The sequence below is a fragment of the Venturia canescens genome, chromosome 9 (assembly GCF_019457755.1).
Source record: "Venturia canescens isolate UGA chromosome 9, ASM1945775v1, whole genome shotgun sequence".
Lineage (NCBI taxonomy): Eukaryota > Metazoa > Arthropoda > Insecta > Hymenoptera > Ichneumonidae > Venturia > Venturia canescens.
Window position 1 is genome coordinate 3,035,770 of NC_057429.1, and position 21,157 is coordinate 3,056,926.

The following is a 21,157-nucleotide window of genomic DNA, read 5'->3' on the forward strand; positions in this document are numbered from 1 at the left end:
TTTTTCCCGGTTTGTATTCGATTTTATATTCGAGCTCTTTTAATCTTTCTCTCCATCTCAGTACACGCGACGTCGGGTCACTCATTGAGTCGATCCAAGCAAGTGGTCGGTGATCCGTTAGAAGTAAGAATTCCCTGCCATAAAGGTAGGGTCTGAAGGTTTTTATTGCGAAGAGCACTGCGACCATCTCTTTTTCGGTGGTGGAGTAGTTCCGTTCCGCTTTGTTTAGGACCCTCGAGGCAGCAGCCACCATAGGGTCTTGACCGACTTTGCCTTGTGAAAGAATTGCACCGACCGCATAATTAGATGCGTCGGTTGTCACGATGAAAGGTTCGGAGAAATTCGGGTATTGAAGGATTGGAGCAGAGCAGAGTTTATCACGCAGCGTTTCGAATGCTAATTGATGTTCTGAATTCCAGTGGAATTCGACATTTTTGCTCGTTAGATCTGATAATGGTTTTGCTATTGCTGCGAAATTTTTTATGAAACGCCGGTAGTAACCTGCAAGTCCTAAAAACTCTTTAACGTTTTTTGGGGTTTTCGGTACGTTAAATTTTTGAACCGCTTCGATGTTTTTAGGGTCGGGCTTTACGCCATCAGCTGATATAAGGTGACCTAGATATCGTACTTCCGTTCTTAAAAATTCGCATTTATCGGTTTGGAGAGTAAGATTAGCATTTCGTAGACGTTCGGCCAATTTTTTGAATTTACTATTGTGTTCGTCTAAGGAACGAGCGTAGATGACTATGTCATCCAGGTATACGAACAGTTCATTGCCCTGAAGACCTTTAAGTACGAGGTCCATTAGGCGCTGAAAGGTTGCTGGTGCATTCTTTAGACCGAATGGCATTCTGTTAAACTCGTAGTGACCGTGGGGGGTTGTAAAAGCTGTTTTATGTTTATCTGCTGGATCCATCTGTATTTGGTGGAATCCAGATGCTAAATCGAAAATTGAAAAGTATTTTGCTCCGCCGAGTTGATCAAGGATATCGGTTATTAAGGGTAAAGGATAAGCGTCTCCTATCGTGACTTCGTTGAGTTTTCTAAAATCGATCACAAGTCTCCATCTTTTATTTCCTTTTGAGTCTGCTTTTTTCGGAACTATCCACACCGGTGAATTGTACGGAGATTTAGATGGTTCGATTATATTGAGTTCTAATAAATCGTTAATTTGTTTTTCGATCTCTGGTCTTTGAAAGGGTGGATGTCGGTATTGTCTCGTGTTGACAGGTCTGTCGTTCACTGTTAAGATTCGATGCTTGCATTCGCTAGTTGATTTCAGAGGGTCGCCCGGTAAATGAAAGAGGTCTGCGTTTTCTGCAACGAGTGCATTTACCGCGTCTCGCTCTTCGACATTAAGGTGGTCGAGGCGCAAAAGGTTTATCACGTTTTCTACACGATTTTCTCGCGTCCGAGAAGGGATACTATGTATTTTAACTTTGCCAATTGCGGAATCTTCGTTCTGTTCCTCGTTTTCGTCCGTACTCATATCAAAAGGATAGAGGGATATAACGGGAACGTCCACTTTAACGTCTTTGTCAAGGGTATTGATAGCGTAAAGGTAAGCTTTGCCGTCGGTGTTTTTCACCAATGCTTCGCCTGCGTAAACGCCTTCTGGAAATCTTATGCGGGGTACGTAGCCTGTCTCTAGAGTATTTCCCACTCGAACAAACATGACCATTTTCTGTCTGGCCCGCAGAAGAAATGATTCGGTGTTTGTAAATGGTACTTTTACATCATTGATTTGCACGCACCTCTCCATCCAGTCAATTTTACCGTTGCTATTACCGAGGGTCTCATGACCAAGTATTGCATCAAATTCTACAGGAAAATCGTCGCCTACAACGTGAAACATTTCCGGTTTTCCATGAATAGCGATGTTAATTTGACCGAGAGTTTTAGGTCTATCGGAACTTGAGATTCCGTATAGTTCGTAAATGATCGATTCGTTTATTGTATTTTTATCTGCGATATTTTGAATTTTGATTAGATTTAATTGCGATCCCGAGTCAGCGAGGAATAGGGTTTGTTTTTTGATTAAGTCCCGTGACTCTAATACGATGGTTGGCGCGTTATAGTTATGAAAGACGCGCTGAGATTGCAATTAGCCCGAAGGATATTTCGTTTTATTTCTTCGGGTCTTTCGGGTTTTGGTGCCTCTACTGATTTTGTCCCGTCGAGGCACCTGGCCGAGGGGTCGTTGACTCGTTTCCCGGCTGGTTACCTGCATTCGCCGCAGCCTTTTTGCCGTTATTGTACGCTCTCCTACGACAGTCGTTTATTACGTGTCCCGGTTTTTTGCAATAGTTGCAAGATACGCTACTTTTGTTTTCAGTCGTTTGTTGTTGCTGTAATTGTTGAGGTTTTTGTTGTTGTTCTTGTTGTTTGTTTTGTTTTGCAAGAGCGTAACAGTCGTCCGTAACGTGATTTGTTTTCTTGCAAAATTTACAAAGTTTACCGGTCGTGTTTGCGTTTTGCATTGATTTATTATTTGAGTTTTTGTTATCTTGCGAACTAATAGGGAGGCAGGTTGATTGATTTTTGTTATTTCTTTCTATTGGTCCTACTAGTTTTTCGATTTCGATTGTCTGTTGATAAATACTTTCGAGGGTAGCGAAGACTGTGATAGGTATGTGAGCGCTGTAAGCTGGGTTTACGCCTCTACGGAATTGATTTATTGCCATGTCTCGAGCGTAATTTTTTGCTCCTTCCGGGTCTTGCAATTTTGACAAGTCGATGGCCTGTTGAGTTTGAGTAAGATGCAAGTTGATTCGACTATAGAAAGCGAGCAATGTTTCTTTATCTTTTTGTTCGAAAGTGTTTAATTCCTCGAGCCACGCGAACAAGGGTTTCGATGTAATGAATCTACTTCTCAAAATGTTGATGAGGTCATCGATTGTTGAAATTGTAAAACTTTCTAGACTTTCGCATGCAACGCCTTTGCATTTACTTCTCAGTAATGCGACTACTGGTCTTTCGCCAATCGCTTGAGTGTATTCTCTTGCGGATTCACAATAATTAATAAAAGTATTGAGGGAACATGATTTTGTTGTACCATCGAACTCTGGTACATACCTAGTGAAATCTTTATAATTCGCATGTATGGGGTATGGTGTGTTTTCTGGTGCTCGATTAGCATTGACATGTTGGGGAGCTTGACGTTGAATATTATCTGCAATATATCTACTGAGTACGTCTATATCTACATTAACTTGTAGAGGGTTGGGATTTGGTCCAAATTCGTTCTGTGGATTCGGCTGACCTGCATTATTTTGATTTGGCGGTCCGCCCTGTCCGTAGACGTTCATGGGGTTCTGGCCTTCGTTGGACATTGTGAGTTTTATGACTTACGTTACGAAGATCTAGTGGTCTACCGCTGCTGGTGTTTTTGACCTGCTCTTCGATGATGCCGATGGTTTATGGCTGTGTCCCTCCGATGGCTTGGAGTACTCGTACGTGTTGGAGGAGATTTCTGGAGTTCGTTGATACTTGTTGATGTTTATTCTCGATGTTGTCCTTCGGTGTGAATTTCGTTGGAACCAATTTTTAATATAAAATTAAAAGTGGTGGGTTTTTGTTGTTGTTTTCCGGTGCCACCAATTTGGAGATAAAATTGAAGAATTGGTGTTTGCTGATTTTTGTTGTTTTCCGTTGCCACCAGTTTTGAAGATAAAATTAAAAATGGTGTTTTTTGTGTTTTTTTTTCGCTGCCACCAGTTTTTTAATATAAAATTAAAAAATGGTGTTTTTGTTTTTTTTGTTTCCGCTGCCACCAGTTTTTAATATAAAATTAAAAAATGGTGTTTTTTGTTTTTTCTTTGGTTTCCGCTGCCACCAGTTTTTAATATAAAATTAAAAAATGGTGTTTTTTGTTTTTTTTCTTTTTGGTTTCCGCTGCCACCAGTTTTTAATATAGTAATATGTTACGTCCCAGGGGGGAGGATTAGTTGGGGGCGCACAGTCGCCGATTTAGAGAAGCAGAGTGTACGTTGAGTACCTCTGCCAGTGAGTCTTCTTTGGGACTTGTGCGAGGCCCGAGAACATATACTATATTTTCAGGTATACGTGACCTTTTATTGTGGTTGTGCCCGCGAATTGGAAGGATTTTCCAATTGTTGAGCGGTGTCGAAGGCTTGATGAAATAAGTACACTCGATGATATTTTGTTTATTACAAAATACTCTGATGTGTTTATTGAGACACTTATGCACTTATTTACTTTACAAAATTAAGAAACTAAACTGTTGAATAAAGAGTTAGCTATTATTCGGAGCTCTCTAAGATGAATTAGGATTTAGAGAGAGGAGAGTTCTCCGATGTTAATGTCTTTAATGTTCGATGCTAACTGACTAACAACTAAGATTCTTAGCCTAGTTAGAGTTCGAGAGGAGGATGTGTTTTTTTGGGGGTAGGATGCTGTAGAGGGGGTTTGTTCTCTGTGGTTTTTTAGTTTGGATTGGGTAAAAAGTATCGTCTGATTTGATGATTGGATTTGAATATGGGGGAGACTTTTCCGGAGATATGATTGGAGGAAAAGTCGCTCGAGTTTTCTTAGAATTAGGGAAAGTGTGCTGAGCGGAGTTCTGAGATGTGCACGTGTTGCACTTGAGATAAGAGCATCTGTTTTCGGGACTCGTGGGAAACGCGAGTTTCGGAACGCGTCTCTGGAATTTTGTGTGGATTTAGGAAATGCTGCATTGATAATAAATTCAAGGATAGGAAATCGGTCTTGGACTGTTTATTTCTGGTTTTCCGTGCTCGTCTTGTAGGATTATTTATGGCGCCGGAACGTCGGGGAGAGTCTAGGGCACGCGTTGTGAGTGTTTAAAGAATGGACAGTTGAGGAAAAAAATATGTGCGAGCGCCGAGTGTCTCGCAGGATGTATTTGTTATGGACGGTCTGGATACGCTCTGTGTTTATATATATTCTTAGATACGAACTATGTATCGACAAATGATGATAAAGGTTAGAAATATACTCGTGATAGCGTTTGAGTTGAAGAGAAAAAGTGAGGGGCGTTTAGCGTAATGCTAGGACGTAACAACTACACACTATACCAAGACCAGATTTTTTTTTGAAAAACTGATTTACAAAATGTGCGATTCAAGATCATGGTTAGAAACCTCTCGAATCATGTTACCACAATCATCATGAAGGAGTAGAAAATCATAGAACACATATTAGGGAACGAATTAATAATATGAATCGATCCGCTGCAAACTGAGCGGGTGAAAACAAGGATCGGAGAGGGCAGAGCCAAACTGAATATCAAGCAAAATATGGGGATGTTTAAAAATAATGACGACACAAGAAATAAATTAGAAAACATTTATTCAATTAAAGTGTCTAATATCATTCTAACAGTTGCGTGTATTTTTGTTCTACTTATTCGTATATATAACCTAGGTACACATGATATATAACCACGCCACTGACAATATATTCGCACTGGACAATATTTCTCGTACTCTGGTTTAATTGAAGGATTATTTCAGTTAACACTTATTTCCAATCGAACGAAATAATGAAATCTTGAAAAGTTTCGTTGACATATATGCATCGCGCATTTTTTATATTCTTTTTCACACACACATCACAGACTACATTTACGCGGCCGCTTTGATACCGGTTTAATATATCACAAATAACAAAATAAATAGTAATATGCACTTCTTTAGATAACAAAAATTATTTTTTTATTGATCCCGCACGCACTTCGTAATTTCGAAACTCTGTTCATACGATCAAAAACTGACACATGGTTTGTACATATATATATGTATATCGGTCGAATTTATGACTGCTGTTACCAGCTGTGCTGCGCCGTGTGTTACGTTCTGAAGTTGACGTCAGATTTCCAATCATCAACAACTAATTTCAACAACCAATCACAACGTCTAAAAATGGATGTCGTCAGATCCAACGAATCAGAAACTCGAGAGCATCAAAGTGCCTTTGATGGTGTTTATAAATACAGACGCATAAATTCTTGAATGTGTTGGTAACTTTTGCATAATCTTGAGCCCGTGCAAAGTTTTTTCTCAGCAATTACAACACCGATCATGCTGATTTAGGGCGGAATCGAAAGAGAATTACTCAATTGGCTTAAACTTCAATTTTTAAAGCCGTACATAACTCATGAGTTTCGTAATTTAAGAAAATCACATGCCATTTTTACCCCCACCACGGCGAATCGTTTTATTCAGAGAAAGTATAGTCTCGGCGAGAGTCTCGGGCCAGCAGACGACAGGGCTGTCAATGTACTTGTCCCGAGACTCTACCGAGTCTCTTGATATTTGAAGTCGATTTTGGATCGGTACAAATTATGGTTAAATATGTGTTAAAAGTACTTGTCTGACCCATTACTTTTCATTTAAATTTTGCATTCAAATAAAAATCAATTATCAAATAACGAAATTGTACGGCAGAATCCGGTTGAAAAGTTACTGAAATGCGATTTATTATCCGTTTAATGTTTATCCGGATTCTGCCGCACAATTTCGTTATTTTATGATTGATTTTTATTTGAATATGATCTGTAACGAGTTACATTTGAACAAGAGATGCGATGGCACGGTGAAAGAGGAAACGTTGGGTAACGACGAAGAATTCCTCTCGAGAGAAACGTTTCCGAGTCAAATGCGAGCGTTACTTCTGGTTTATTAATTTTATTTCGAATATTTCATGTGCGAGCAAACGACAGCAAACGAAACGGAAAGAGCGGAGTCGAATCATCGTGGAAATTATCGAAACCCATCGCACGGGAGGGCATAGGCCGGTCGTCAAGGTTGTAAATATTATCATCGTCGCCCGTCGAACTCTCGAGCAAGGATCGCTAGTTCAGAGCCCCACCCGGAGCTGTCTCACCTCGCGATGCGTGAACAAGCATCGGGAATCATCGGAACATCTCGGCTGTCAAGGGTCATCGTCGACCGTTCAAGCGAAATTTGAAATGGAGCAAAGTCGTATCAAAATCTTCGAGAAGGATCAAGAGACTCGGTAGAGTCTCGGGACAAGTACATTGACAGCCCTATCGTCTGCTGGCCCGAGGCTCTCGCCGAGACTATACTTTCTCTGAATAAAACGATTCGCCGTGGTGGGGGTAAAATGGGCATGTTCTAGATTCCCGCGAGTAGGCGAAGGGTGGGGGAAGCTTGTATCCGAAAACTATAAGAGCGCGATTCCGCAATCGCTCGAGGACTTTTCGTTTTGGAACACAACGCAACCTGACGTCTTCTCTTGAGCCGCCGCCATCCCGTCAAGCATCCGACATCACTGGTAATTTGGGGAAGAATTCCGCGGTCTTTTCCGGGGTCCTTCTTGACTAAAACCGTAGCGCTGAGCTGTCGTTTCGCTTTCTTTTTGTGGTTTCGATTTCGTATATGATATATCGAGAAGAGCGCTCGAATTATGTTGAGTTGAGTATTGTATCAATTTCGAGAGCGATATTGTTCGGGGGTAACGTTCGTGTTTGAGAGACTGGTTCACTTCGTCTCGCGCGGTAAAAAGATATGTCGCCTTTCGCGTTGTTATTTCGAGCATTGCCGAGAGGAATTCACATTTCCGGTTCCACGATAGTCCGCAGGTTAAGAGATCTCTCAATTGTAACGACTACTCGTTGAAGGATGTGTTGTCACTTACTATCGGCTTAAACCCGTGCAAATATTGTAAATCGAATTTTCCGGAAAGTATTTTTTTATGAAAATTATCGATTCTTTTCTTGTGTCTGATTTAATCCTGAAAATAAATCTTGTTGTAATTCCGGAATAACGGGTCTCGCATGCGAATTACTTTGTCCTCGTTTTCAACCTCGCCCCTCTACCACCTCGTATCCCTACGGCTACGACCGGGAAAACCCTACGATCTTGTTCTCGAGAGATTCCAATAGAAATTTGTTCGAGGAATAATCGAACTGGCGCCCAGGTATTCTCGAGAACGAGGCTTTTGAGCGACTAGTGGGAAAAGTCGTTACAGATCATATCACTTTTCGTGATATGATCAGGAAATAAGGGACCGTCACCTTGTCCCAACCTTCTTTCCCTAGGGGAACTTTTGGGATTTTTACACTTGTCCAATGAAAAACGTTCTGCTCTTGTTTTCATCAAGAGACTCGGTAGAGTCTCGGGACAAGTACATTGACAGCCCTGTCGTCTGCTAGCCCGAGGCTCTCGCCGAGACTATATTATCTCTGAATAAAACGATTCGCGGTGGTGGGGGTAAAATCGACATGTCATTTTCTTGAATTGCGAAATTCAGGAGTTATGTCGCAATTTGAAAATTGAACTTTCAGCTAATTAAGAAATTCTCTTTCGATTGCGCCCAAAATCGGTGGCGTAATTGCTGAGAAAAAACTTTGCACGGGCTCAAGATTATGCAAAAAGTACCAACACATTTACGCAGCTGACGTATCCGTATATGGGTTCAGACCGATACATACAAGGGCTTCTTGATGCCCATCATAACCAATCACCGGTGAGAATCTATCCGTCTCGACCAATCGCCGATGAGAAAGTTTCTGATAGTCCTCAATGTTTTCTTGTATACCGTCTGTTATCGTCTGTTATGTTATTATAAAGTGATTGCGATCGTAGCCCCGTGGATCAACGGTGCAAGATTTGCAAATTTCGTTTAAATAAATAAAACATTATTGGAAATAACAGTGGATATAATCAATTTTATTTTTTTCATAAAAGAAGTTTCAATAAGTTTCGAGCCCAATTCACGACATTAATATCTATAATAAATAAAACCTCAAAAGTGGATTAATTGATCTCATACAGTGTACTGAGAGTGAGTAAAATGTTGAGAAGTGAAAACGTGAATAATGTGTGTCGTGAAAATTAAGAATTATCTGTTCTACTTCGATATCGTAATATATACATAGATAGCAAATTTGCGAGATTTCGCGTCATGTTGACGTTTGAGGTTATGACCGCCGGAGTGCAGTTGCGTGCAGAGTGTAGAAAAATAAAAGTGGTTATTGAAAAGTGGAAGGAATCGATATTATTAATGACGTGACTAATTAGTGTTGAATAATAATAATAATAACAATGAGAAAAAAAACGTTCGTTCGTTATAACCTCTAAAACGTTCTTTCCAAACAGAAATTCCATGTTGTGTAATTACATTAAAGAGGTGGATGGTTGTGTGTAAACGAATTCAAATAAATTTCAAAAAACTTTGGTCAAGTAATTCAATGTATTGTTGTCATAATTTCTTTCATTTAGTTTGGCTGTGTTCACCGGTCCCTTTTTTCCACCTCCTTAGCTTACAGTGTATTGTCATACCAATTTCTATTTGTTCTCCAGACAATACGAGAGATATTCGTATTTCTATTTTTTTATATTAATTTCAACAAGATAATTTGATGAAATATTTATAACAAAAAGCCTTCATGATTGCTTGTTCATACACCCAAGTTTTGAAAAATCTTTGGGCCATGTAAATGCATAGATATATTCACTTGAGTTGTTACATGATAAATTTGGAAATTTATTTCAATAAGTCATTGGGTGCTTAATTTTCATGATATCAAAATTTGTATCTTCGAAATGCAATGAACACCTCTAAAGTTCGACAAAGTGATGAAGCGACATGTATATTGAATATTTCCAGACCATGTTTGTGATTGGCATTGTGGGTTGAAAAATTCATGTCTGTAAGTCTACACCTGATAATTTTTGGATGTGATCAAATATTTTGTCTGCGGATAACCATGGAGACATACAAAATTACAGCATTTTGCTTGCTTCAACATGCATCGTATCTGTCACTTTTTTCTTGAATGTGCCATAATAAGTTTCAAAAATGTGGTTCAGGTATTTTTTAAGTGTTTTTCCCTATAGCACCAAAGTCTGTATAACTGGTACGTAGCAAGTATCTATGAACTTTGATATTTCTGTGAAGTAGCAGGTATGCCAATCTTTTAACTTTTTGGTTCCGACTGGAATATATTAACGAAGATATTCATTACTAAAGTCTTCGCCTACTTATTTCTGAATAGGTCTGAAGTTACTGTCTTCAGAAACTAATGCACAGATACATGAAACAATTTTGATTTCTGTTCTCTTTCAATTGCGCTGTCTTTTTTCTTTTTAACTATGGCATAATTCATTTCATGAATCTGTGGTACTTTTGTTTGTCTGTATCATAAAGTAGATGAAGAAATTGCAGCAGATACTGGCAAACTTTGAAAATTCTGTGTTTACACTTGTGCGCCAAGTATTAGCACTTCCTATTTTTGATTATGGAATGTGGGTATAATAAATTATGAAAATTATTAAAAAATTATAGAATATGGTAATACATAAATAATAAATAATTCAAAATGGTACAAAAAGTCAGCGGTGGCCCATTTTTGATTGGCATAAGAATTTATGTTTTCAAAGTAGATATATATTAAAAAATAAGCAAATATGGTCCTGACACACTCAATACTTTTCATTTCTCTGATTGGAACTCAGTCGCTACATGCAGAGTTTAAAAATTTTATACATCGACATGTGTACATCAACTTGATATCTCTGGGAATGATACTGTGAATAGAAAAGAATGCTTCAAAAAGTCATTGGAAGTTTCCTGGTGGACTTGGTGAGCATTATATATATTTTTTCTCTCTCTCTTTCTGTCAATTTTTACGGAAAATCAATCAAAAAATTCGTTTCATTGAAAAATTTTCATATCTTTTTTATTCACAACGATTTGATTAAAAAAATTGAAAGTAAAATTCATAAATGAGGGGGGGGGAAATTCCTCAAAAATACAAAATATTCATAAACGTTACGGAAAATAGTTTTAATCCCACAAAATTGTGGACACATTCGGAATCGATGAAACATGAGGGGATCCTCGCGTTTCATCATCATCATCACCATCATCATGAGGGAAACATGAGGAAACATCAAACATTCGAAGAATATCAAACTGTTATAAGTTGCAGAAAACTTAACGAAAATCATTGGATAAATTATTTTCGATTATCATAACAGAAACAGTGGAAAACATTCGAAAACCTTATTTGAAAATCAAGAGACTCGGTAGAGTCTCGGGACAAGTATATTGACAGCCTTGTCGTCTGCTAGCCCGAGGCTCGCGTCGAGACTATACTTTCTCTGAATAAAACGATTCGCGGTGGTGGGGGTAAAATTGGCATTAATTAATTGCGAAGCCTATGAGTTATGTACGACTTTGAAAATTGAACTTTCAGCTAATTGAGAAATTCTCTATCGAATGAACCCAAAATCAGCATTATTGGTGGCGTAATTGCTAAGAAAAAACTTTGCACGGGCTCAAGATTATGCAAAAGTTACCAACACATTCAAAAATTTATGTGTCTGTATATTATATTATAACACCAACAAAGGCACTTTGATGCTATCGAGTTTCTGATTGGTTGGATCTGACGACATCCATTTTTAGACGTTGTGATTGGTTGTTGAAATTAGTTGTTGATGATTGAAAATCTGACGTCAACTTCATAACGTAGCTAGCACACGGCGCAGCACAGCTGGTAACAGCAGTCATAAATTCGATCGATATACATATATATACAAACCATGTGTCAGTTTTTGATCGCATGAACAGAGTTTCGACATTACGAAGTGCGTGCGGGATAAATAAAAAAATAATTTTCGTCATCTAAAGAAGTGCTTATTACTATTTATTTTCTTAAAATTTGTGATATATTAAACCGGTATCAAAGCGGCCGCGTAAATGTAGGCTGTGATGTGTGTGTGAAAAAGAATATAAAAAATGCGCGATGCATATATCAACGAAACTTTTCAAGATTTCATTATTTCGTTCGATTGGAAATAAGTGTTGACTGAAATAATCCTTCAATTAAACCAGATTACGAGAAATATTGTCCAGTGCGAATATATCGTCACTGGCGTGGTTATATATCATGTGTAAATAGGTTGTACATACGAATAAATAGAACAAAAACACACGGAACTGTTAGAATGATATTAGAAACTTTACTTGAATAAATGTTTTCTAATTTATTTCTTGTGTCATCATTATTTTTAAACATCCCCATATTTTGCTTGATATTCAGTTTGGCTCTGCTCTCTCCGATCCTTGTTTTCACGCCATCAGTTTTGCAGCGGATCGATTCATATTATTAATTCGTTCCCTAATATGTGTTCTATGATTTTCTACTCCTTCATGATGATTGTGGTAACATGATTCGAGAGGTTTCTAATCATGATCTTGAATTGCACATTTTGTAAATCAGATTTTCAAAAAAAAATCTGGTCTTGGTATAATGTGTAGTTATTCTTTTCCCATTAGGTCTGTCGAGTGATAAATTTGGAAACTTGTTCCAGAAAGCTTTTGGATGCTTTTTTTGCTGATGATATGAAAAGTCGTATCTTCGGAATGCGGTGTGTAAACACAAATTTTGATAACAAAACTTATGGAATGACATATATGTTGAGTATTTCCACTTTGGAAACTACAGATATGGAATTATTATTAAAAAAATTCATTACGATAAGTCTACAGTTGCTCAGTTTTGGATGTGATCAAATATAATGCCTACCAACATCCCCAGAAACTTACAGAATTTCTGAATGCAATGTGCACTATGTCATTTTAATGCAACATCATGACTTTTGACAACTTTTCATTATAATGCTGTAGATTCGGATGATTAAAATACTGCAAAAATCTGCAAACTATACAATTCAAATACTGTGCCATTCATTTTACATTTTGACTCTAACTGTAACATCTATATGAAGTAAAAAATTGATTATAAAAGTCTTCAGTTGCTCATTTATGGATAGATTTGAAATTGCTGTCTTCGAAGCTCATTGTGCAGATACATTGAACCGCAGCAGATACCTGCGAACTCTGAAATTTCTGTGGATAAATATATATGCGACGGATCACCCCTTATCTTTGATTATGGTAATATGTAATGGAACTTGGTTCGGCAAGTTTTTAAGTGTTCCTTTTCAAATAGTATTGAAGTTTGTATGACTGATATACAGCGAATACTTCCAAACTTTGATATTTCTGTGTTGCAGCATGTGTGCCAATCATTCAAATCATTTACTCCGACCGTATCATGTAATCTAGAAAATTCATTACAAAAGTCTTCAGCTTTTCTAAATACTTCAATGTTCCTTTTTCTATTCCTTTCTGAGTTTTCGAATTTCTAAATTCATTTCTAAATTGTCCTGAAATGGTTTTCCTTCAAAACCAATGCAGATACCTTAAACGTCTTTGAATTCTGTTGCTCTGTTGAATAAAGTTCGCTTAGTTTTTTTTGCTGCTATGAGTTCTGCCATAATAAATGTTAGAAGTTTTCGGGTACTTTTTTTCAGCAACTATCAAACTGTGGATAATTAGACCTCAGCCGCCATTTGCAAACTTTGGAAATATATTTCATTGAGGGCACGTTTTGGATGAAATGCAATCTCTAGATTCAGAATGCAAAAGCGATATTTAAAGTGGGCAAATCTGTTGGATTTTTCGTGTCTTGAATTTGATCTATCTTTCATTTGAATTTTGAAGAAAAGGGATAAATAAAATCTGTTCTATTAAGGAAATCTTTACATCAGTTCTTTCTTGGTATGAAGACTTGGAAAAAATCGCCAAAGGCCAAGGACAGACAGGTGACGAAATATTTCCAGTACAATTTTGACGAAAAATAGATCTTTTGTCGCGGAAACCAACGTTATAAGCCGAAAATCATACCTCGGCCCCCAACCCGCTATCTACCATTCTCTTGGGTTCCCAATAAGCATAGCATATTAGAGTAGAAGAAAAAAAATAGCCCAACTCCATGGACAGACCTGTGACGGAATATTTTCTGTACAATGTTGACGAGAAATTTGTTGTTTTTCGTGGAAACCAACGTTATAAGCCGAAAATCATATCTCGGCACGCAACACACTTTTCTCCATGCTCTTGGGTTCCAAATAGACGAAACATATTAGAGTACAAGGAGAAAAATGACCAAAGTCCAAGACCAAACCAGTGCCGAAATATTTTCAGTACAATTTTGAAGAAAAATTGGTCTTTTACGTGGAAACCAACATTATAAACCGAAATTCATTTCTCGGGCCTCATCCCGGATGCCTCCATGCTGTTGAGTTCCTAATAGGCATAACATATTAAAGTATAAGGAAAAAAATCGCCAAAGTTCAAGGGCAGACTTGTGACGAAATATTTTCACTACAATTTTTACGAAAAATTGGTCTTTTATGGTGGAAACCAACTTTATAAGCCGAACATCATACCCAGGGAAAATGAGATTGGGAAAAGTACATTGATGGTCCCTTATTTGCTGATAATTTCATGAAAAAGATTATCCCATAAAAAATGTTCGTATGAGAATGGAATCTATAAAAATGTACTAAGCAAATAATTCATAGAAATTTATACTAAAATCCTATAACCGTCATAACATAAATGAGGAACTTTTGAGAAAAAAAGGCGTGATATCAAACCATAAACTTCCCCTAGGGAAAAAAAGGTTGGGACCAGTACATTGATGGTCTCTTGTTTCTGAATGACATAGAAAAAAGATTCAGAACCAGGAAAAAAATTCTATAGAAATAACAAACGAAAATTGAAAAGTTCCAAAAAATGCAATAAAAATAAAAAACAATCGAAAAAATTCTGTAAAGAAAAATAAAAAAATTTCAAAAAAATTTATGGATATTGAAGACATTGAAAAATGTACCATCCAAGTTACATGCAGTATAAAAATGTATGATATTAATTGGAGGCCAAGTTTTTATTGATAATTTGGAATATTTATCGAACAAATTGGAAACTTTAATGAAATTCATGATAATTATTTTCACGAAAAAAGTTAATGAAAAAAAAGTCATAACGGAAGTTACGTGCAGTACTAAAATGTATTATATCAATTCGAGGTAAAGTATTTATCAGTTATTCGAAATATAAGCTCCGGCGACAAATGAGCGTTGAGAATCCTTGTCGGGCTCACAACGTTTTACCAAAAATACTAAAAAATTAATGGAAATAAAATCATTCAAAATTCACATGAAAGTCATTCGTTACTTCAACAAGGTACACACCTTAAAGAATCGATTCCCCTCCGACTTTCAAGATCCCCTGGTATTATTCACAACATTCAACTTCGATTGGATCGGTATAAATTATGTTCAAATACGTCTTAAACGTACTTGTCCGGCCCATCACTTTTTATTCAAATTGCTCATTCGAAAACAAATCAAAAATGAAGTTAATGCATGTGTTAATATTAAGGAACAGTAATTCCCGAGAAAATAACTTTCCTTCGAATCTCTCTTGTCAAAATGAAACGAAAATGAAAGATGAAGTTGATTAATCTATTTATATTATATGGAGTCATAATTCACAACAAAATCATTTTTCTCCAAATTCCAGGAATCCACGTGTCGTACTCGGCTAGTGATATTTATCAAAATGTGTACGTCACTATAGAAAAAAACTTCAAAAAGTAAAAAAGGCACGCCAAGTATTAAAAGGTCGTGACCGTCGTTTTAAATGATTTTCTATATTCGCATTGTCAATAAATAAATTTAAAAAAATGTTTAACTGTGAAAAAATATGAGATCTATTGTAACATATACAGTGAATGAATTACGTTTCCTGTAGGAATTCTGAATTTTGGAAATAAAAAAAAATGAGATCATTTTCCAACGTAGCCAAGTACAGTGAATGAATTAAGGTTCTTGTGGAATTCATTCGTGTACACTTTTAGCCCTAATCCCTCACTTATTCAGAAAAATTTTCCAGCAAACGTCACAGAGCAACAAAGGTTTCTCGAATAATTCTGCAATTATTAAGAGATTATCATCTGTTTTTATGCTAGCTCGGGTTATAAACTTAAAACAGTTTACGCGTACAAGTGCATGCATTGTATCTATACGATGAACTGCACAAATTCATTTTCAACATTACACACAAGCTTGGCGTGCATGGTTTTCAATCGGAAGCTCAGGAAGAGACAATTGTTCAAATTTACTATAAAAACAATAATTAATTAGAATTGTATGAATGAGTGTGAAAAAAAACGATCCCCCAATAAAATAAGAGCGGCCCTGTTATATAATGATTTGGTAAACAATACAGATGGGTGAAATTTGTGGATAAAATTGAATAATTAAACGAACGGATAAAGAAATGAAATCAATCAATCCCTTTATATGCCTTTATCTTGTACGGATAGATACGGCCATTCTTTCATGCCCATAAGCATTTTAATTTATCCACGCGTCACTTTCACTCGTTTGTCCGTACACTCTTTTTTTTACCAAATGGGCAGATGATTGGATGAATTACACAAGTATTGAAATGGATGAACAAAGAAGTAAGCTGTGTAAACATTGATTTGAGAAAAGAAAACGCGTTGAATACGAAACATTTGGAGTAATGAATTTATCAGTCAAACTAGTCAAGAATAGATATTTTTCTTTGTGTACACAGCGCGGGATCTCACGTCGAACTACTCAATAAAATAGTTGGATGGAAAAGGGATGGCAAATTAAAAAACAATTACATGAGAGGATCATCAAGTTTTCTTCAAATATATGGACGGATGAGGCATTCCTTCGCCGAGCTTCCGATTGAAAACCATGCACGCCAAGCTTGTGTGTAATGTTGAAAATGAATTTGTGCAGTTCATCGTATAGATACAATGCATGCACTTGTACGCGTAAACTGTTTTAAGTTTATAACCCGAGCTAGCATAAAAACAGATGATAATCTCTTAATAATTGCAGAATTATTCGAGAAACCTTTGTTGCTCTGTGACGTTTGCTGGAAAATTTTTCTGAATAAGTGAGGGATTAGGGCTAAAAGTGTACACGAATGAATTCCACAAGAACCTTAATTCATTCACTGTACTTGGCTACGTTGGAAAATGATCTCATTTTTTTTATTTCCAAAATTCAGAATTCCTACAGGAAACGTAATTCATTCACTGTATATGTTACAATAGATCTCATATTTTTTCACAGTTAAACATTTTTTTAAATTTATTTATTGACAATGCGAATATAGAAAATCATTTAAAACGACGGTCACGACCTTTTAATACTTGGCGTGCCTTTTTTACTTTTTGAAGTTTTAATATTTACTGATTTCACTTCTTTTTGCGAGACGTGACAACTATATAGGAATCGTATTTCATTCAATATATTTGTCAACTTCAGAAAACGATCTCATTTTTTTTTTTATATTTTGAAGTTTTTTATTGAAAATGCAAATATAGTAAATTATTGGAAACTACGGTCGCGACCTTTTAATAATTGGCGTTCTTTTCTTACTTTGTCAATTATTTTTTTTTCTGATTTAGCTTATTTTTTAGAGGCGTGACAATATTTACTTAAGAAAAAAAATACATTCCTCGTCTTGGACGAAAATTTTTAAAACGATTTGTTTCAAGTTGAGTGCTTTTCTCTATGTGCCAAAAGCAATCGACACAGCCAATTTTTCTATGTAGACGGACGAAAACTGTGCGGTTATGTTCATGTGAGTTGAAACCTTTTACAAGCAATAATGGTGACGATTTTGATTATCCATTCAGCAACTCGAATTTTCCAATGAAAGATTGGGAAATACCTATGCAATGGGATGATATTTTCATTTTCTATTCCTTATTTTGAAACCTCCACTTGTTTACTTGGAAAAATGATTTTTGAAACTATCTTCTTCTCATTCATGGATTCCATGTTGACATGGATACTGTCAATGGTTTGCAATGTCCAAGGAGATGTTTCCATGGTATTCAATGTCTAAGACCACAGCTTTATGGTTATTGGTGTCCAGTGACATTTTTTCATGGTCTTCTGTAACGTCTGAACCTGCCTCGTCAATGTAAACTATTAAATCGCAGATCTAGTTATCGATAACTATGACGAAATATATCGTAAACCATTGCACCGTTTACCTAAATATCGGGAAATATAAAATTGTCGAATATATATTGAACAATACGAAGGCATCCACCTAGACATCGAAAACCCTATAGTCGCCAAACTAGACATCGAAAACTATAGAGCCGACGACCTAGATATCGAAAACCTTAGAAAAACTCACCACACTATCGGAAACTATGGAGCCGTTGACTTTCATATCGGGAACCATAGACAAATTCACCTTAATGTCGGAAACTATGGAGCTATCGACCGGGATAGTGAAAACTATGAAGTCGTCAACCTAGTCCACGAAAACAATGGGAAAACATACCTGGACATTAAAAACTACGGAGCCGTTGATCTAGACCTCGAAAAGCATGAAAAAACATACCAGGACGACGAAAGCCATGGAGAAATATACCTAGCCATCGAAAACCATGGAGCTGTCGACGTAGACATCGAAAAAAATGGAGAACCATAACCAAACATCGAAAACTATGGAATTGTTGACCTAGCATCAAAAGCCATGACGGAATATACCTGGACCACGAAAACCATGAAGGAACATACGTAGACATTTAAAACTATGAAGAAATATACCTGGACATCCAAAACCATGGAGGAATATACCTAGACATTGAAAAATATGTAGACACATACCTAGACATCGAAAAGTATCGAGTCATCGACCTAGATCACGGAAATGATGAAGAAATATACCTAGAGAACAAAAACTATGGAAACTCAGACCTAGCAATCGAAAACTGTGGAACCATCAATTTAGACCACGAAAACCATGGAGAAACATACCCAGACATCGAAAACCATGGAGGAATATACCTGAACCACGAAAACCATGATGAAACATGCCTAGACATTGAAAACCATGGAGGAATATACCTGGACGACAAAAAACATGGAGGAATATACCTGGACCACGAAAACCATGAAGGAGCATGGTTTTCGTGGTCCTTCATACTTCGTTATTGAAAACTGTGGAGCCGTCGACCTCGACTGCGAAAACCATGAAAAAACATACCTAGACCACGAAAACCATGGAAGAATCTACGTAGACCACGAAAACCATAGAGAACCATATCTATACATCGAAAACCATGGAGGAATATACCTGGACCACGAAAACCATGTAGGAACATATCCAGACATCGGAAACTATGAAGGAATATACCTAGACATCAAATCCCATGGAGGAATTATCCTAGACCACGAAAACCATGAAGAAACATGCCTAGACATTGAAAACCATGGAGGAATTATCCTAGACCACGAAAACCATGAAGAAACATGCCTAGACATTGAAAACCATGGAGGAATTATCCTAGACCACGAAAACCATGAAGAAACATGCCTAGACATTGAAAACCATGGAGGAATATACCTAGACATCGAAATCCATGGAGAAATTATCCGAAACCATGAAAACCATGGAGAAACATACCTGGACATCGAAAACTAAGGAGCCGTCGACCCAAACCTCGAAAACCATGAAAAAACATACCTAGACGACGAAAGCCATGGAGGAATATATCTGGACATAAAAAACTATGGGGTCGTCCACCTAGAAATCGAAAATCGCGATAGAATGTACTTAAACCTAGTCCTCCAAAACCAATGAGCTATCGCCCTAGACATCCTCGAAAAATCCAGCGGCGTCGACCAGAATTTTATATTTTTTTTATTTTTATTATTTATTATTTAATGTTATTCGTATTATTCAATTTTTTTATTTTATTATATTATTATCATTTTATATTATATATTGTATAATATAATATAATATATATATTATATTATATATTAATTATAATAAAATATTTATTATAATAATATTTTATTATTAATTAATATTAATAAATAAAATATATATTATATAATTATATACATATTTTATGCGCAAACCAGGAGCTGGTATTGCCCCCGCTGTGCGCCCATTCTCTGTCTCTCTCGCTCGACGACGCAGAAGGAGAGGGGGTAGCCGCGTTCAGCGTAGTGCGTGACGTAGAGTGTGACAAAAGTAAGAAATCGTGCAAAGGACGTAAGTCCAAATGTAAACAAGCGTAACTTACGCCCCTCTTTCTCTAAGAAAATGAAAATCCCGAAAAGATGGATTTTAAATCACTAACGTTACATATCTCAGGATCTACTGGACGGATTTACTTGCAACAAAGACCAATGGAAAGAGAAAAATCGACAAAAAATCGTCACAAATTTTCAAGTTCTTTTATGAAATGCTTTCTTTGTGAGAGCCATTTGAAAATTCTGTGACGTCATAAAACCGGCATATTCGCGTATATAAGAGTAGCGGCAGGCCTCGCGCTGGCTTTTCTTTTGCGCTGCAGTTTTTCCTTTTAATACTTGGCGTCGAGCCGCTACCGCGTCTCTTGATAAAAACATTGCATGGCTGAGTAGGTTCGAAAATTTCTAGTAATGCGCCTGATTATTTCTCATTTTCATTGGTTCTTACCGAATGGTATGTGTTCACTGAAGAAAATGAGAAGTGGATATTGCTATACGAACTTGCGAACAATCAAGTTCAAATTACTTGGAGATATTATTTTTATTTCTATCCATTTTATTATATTTGTCATTATAGAACAGCCCTGATTTGTTTTTTGCTGTATTCCTGCTTATTTTATTTTCCTGCACGCTTACAATTTTCAATCTTTGCATGAAATTTTTGTATCTAAAAAGAAATTCGCAATATTTTAACCGATCGAAATTTGATTTTCATAAATTACTCATGGCAACGATGTCCCGGATGACCAAGCGCTTAAATCTGAATTTTCTCCTGCTTGGCAATCCAACAGTATGCTTCGCTTATTACCCTATTTCTGTTTATCACATTAAAAGTTACACAAACTAATGTCTTACCACCGCCTCTTGGATCAATGCCTCAAATCACTTTATATTCGTTCTTACTTCGCTATAATTGATTTTATTGGATTTGACTCTGCAAGGCGAATTTTTCTTATTATTTGTAGCGTACGGTAGCCCAATTATACGGTGAAATGATTATGACCTAATCCCTTAAATTATTCGTGCTTTTTACCCAACCAATTCGGATAAAACGTTAATAAAACGTGAGTGTAATGAAATGAAAATTCGTACTTTAATGGTTCAGATTTGCTCAATGCAATATAATAATAAAAAAATGGAAAAAATGTAATCGAATGTAAGGACGTACGGGCTGCAAACGTCACCAAATGCCGCCGATACCCATTCACGACGTAGGATAGGAAATAAACCCCAGGCTA

General features: G+C 36.7%; 1 protein-coding gene across 2 annotated transcripts in view; it reads right to left on the reverse strand.

Moving 5' to 3' along the window:
* The window catches only part of LOC122416455 (RUN domain-containing protein 1), a 580,344-nt gene that overhangs the window by 422,643 nt on the left and 136,544 nt on the right, over positions 1 to 21,157 (reverse strand). The window lies entirely within an intron of this gene.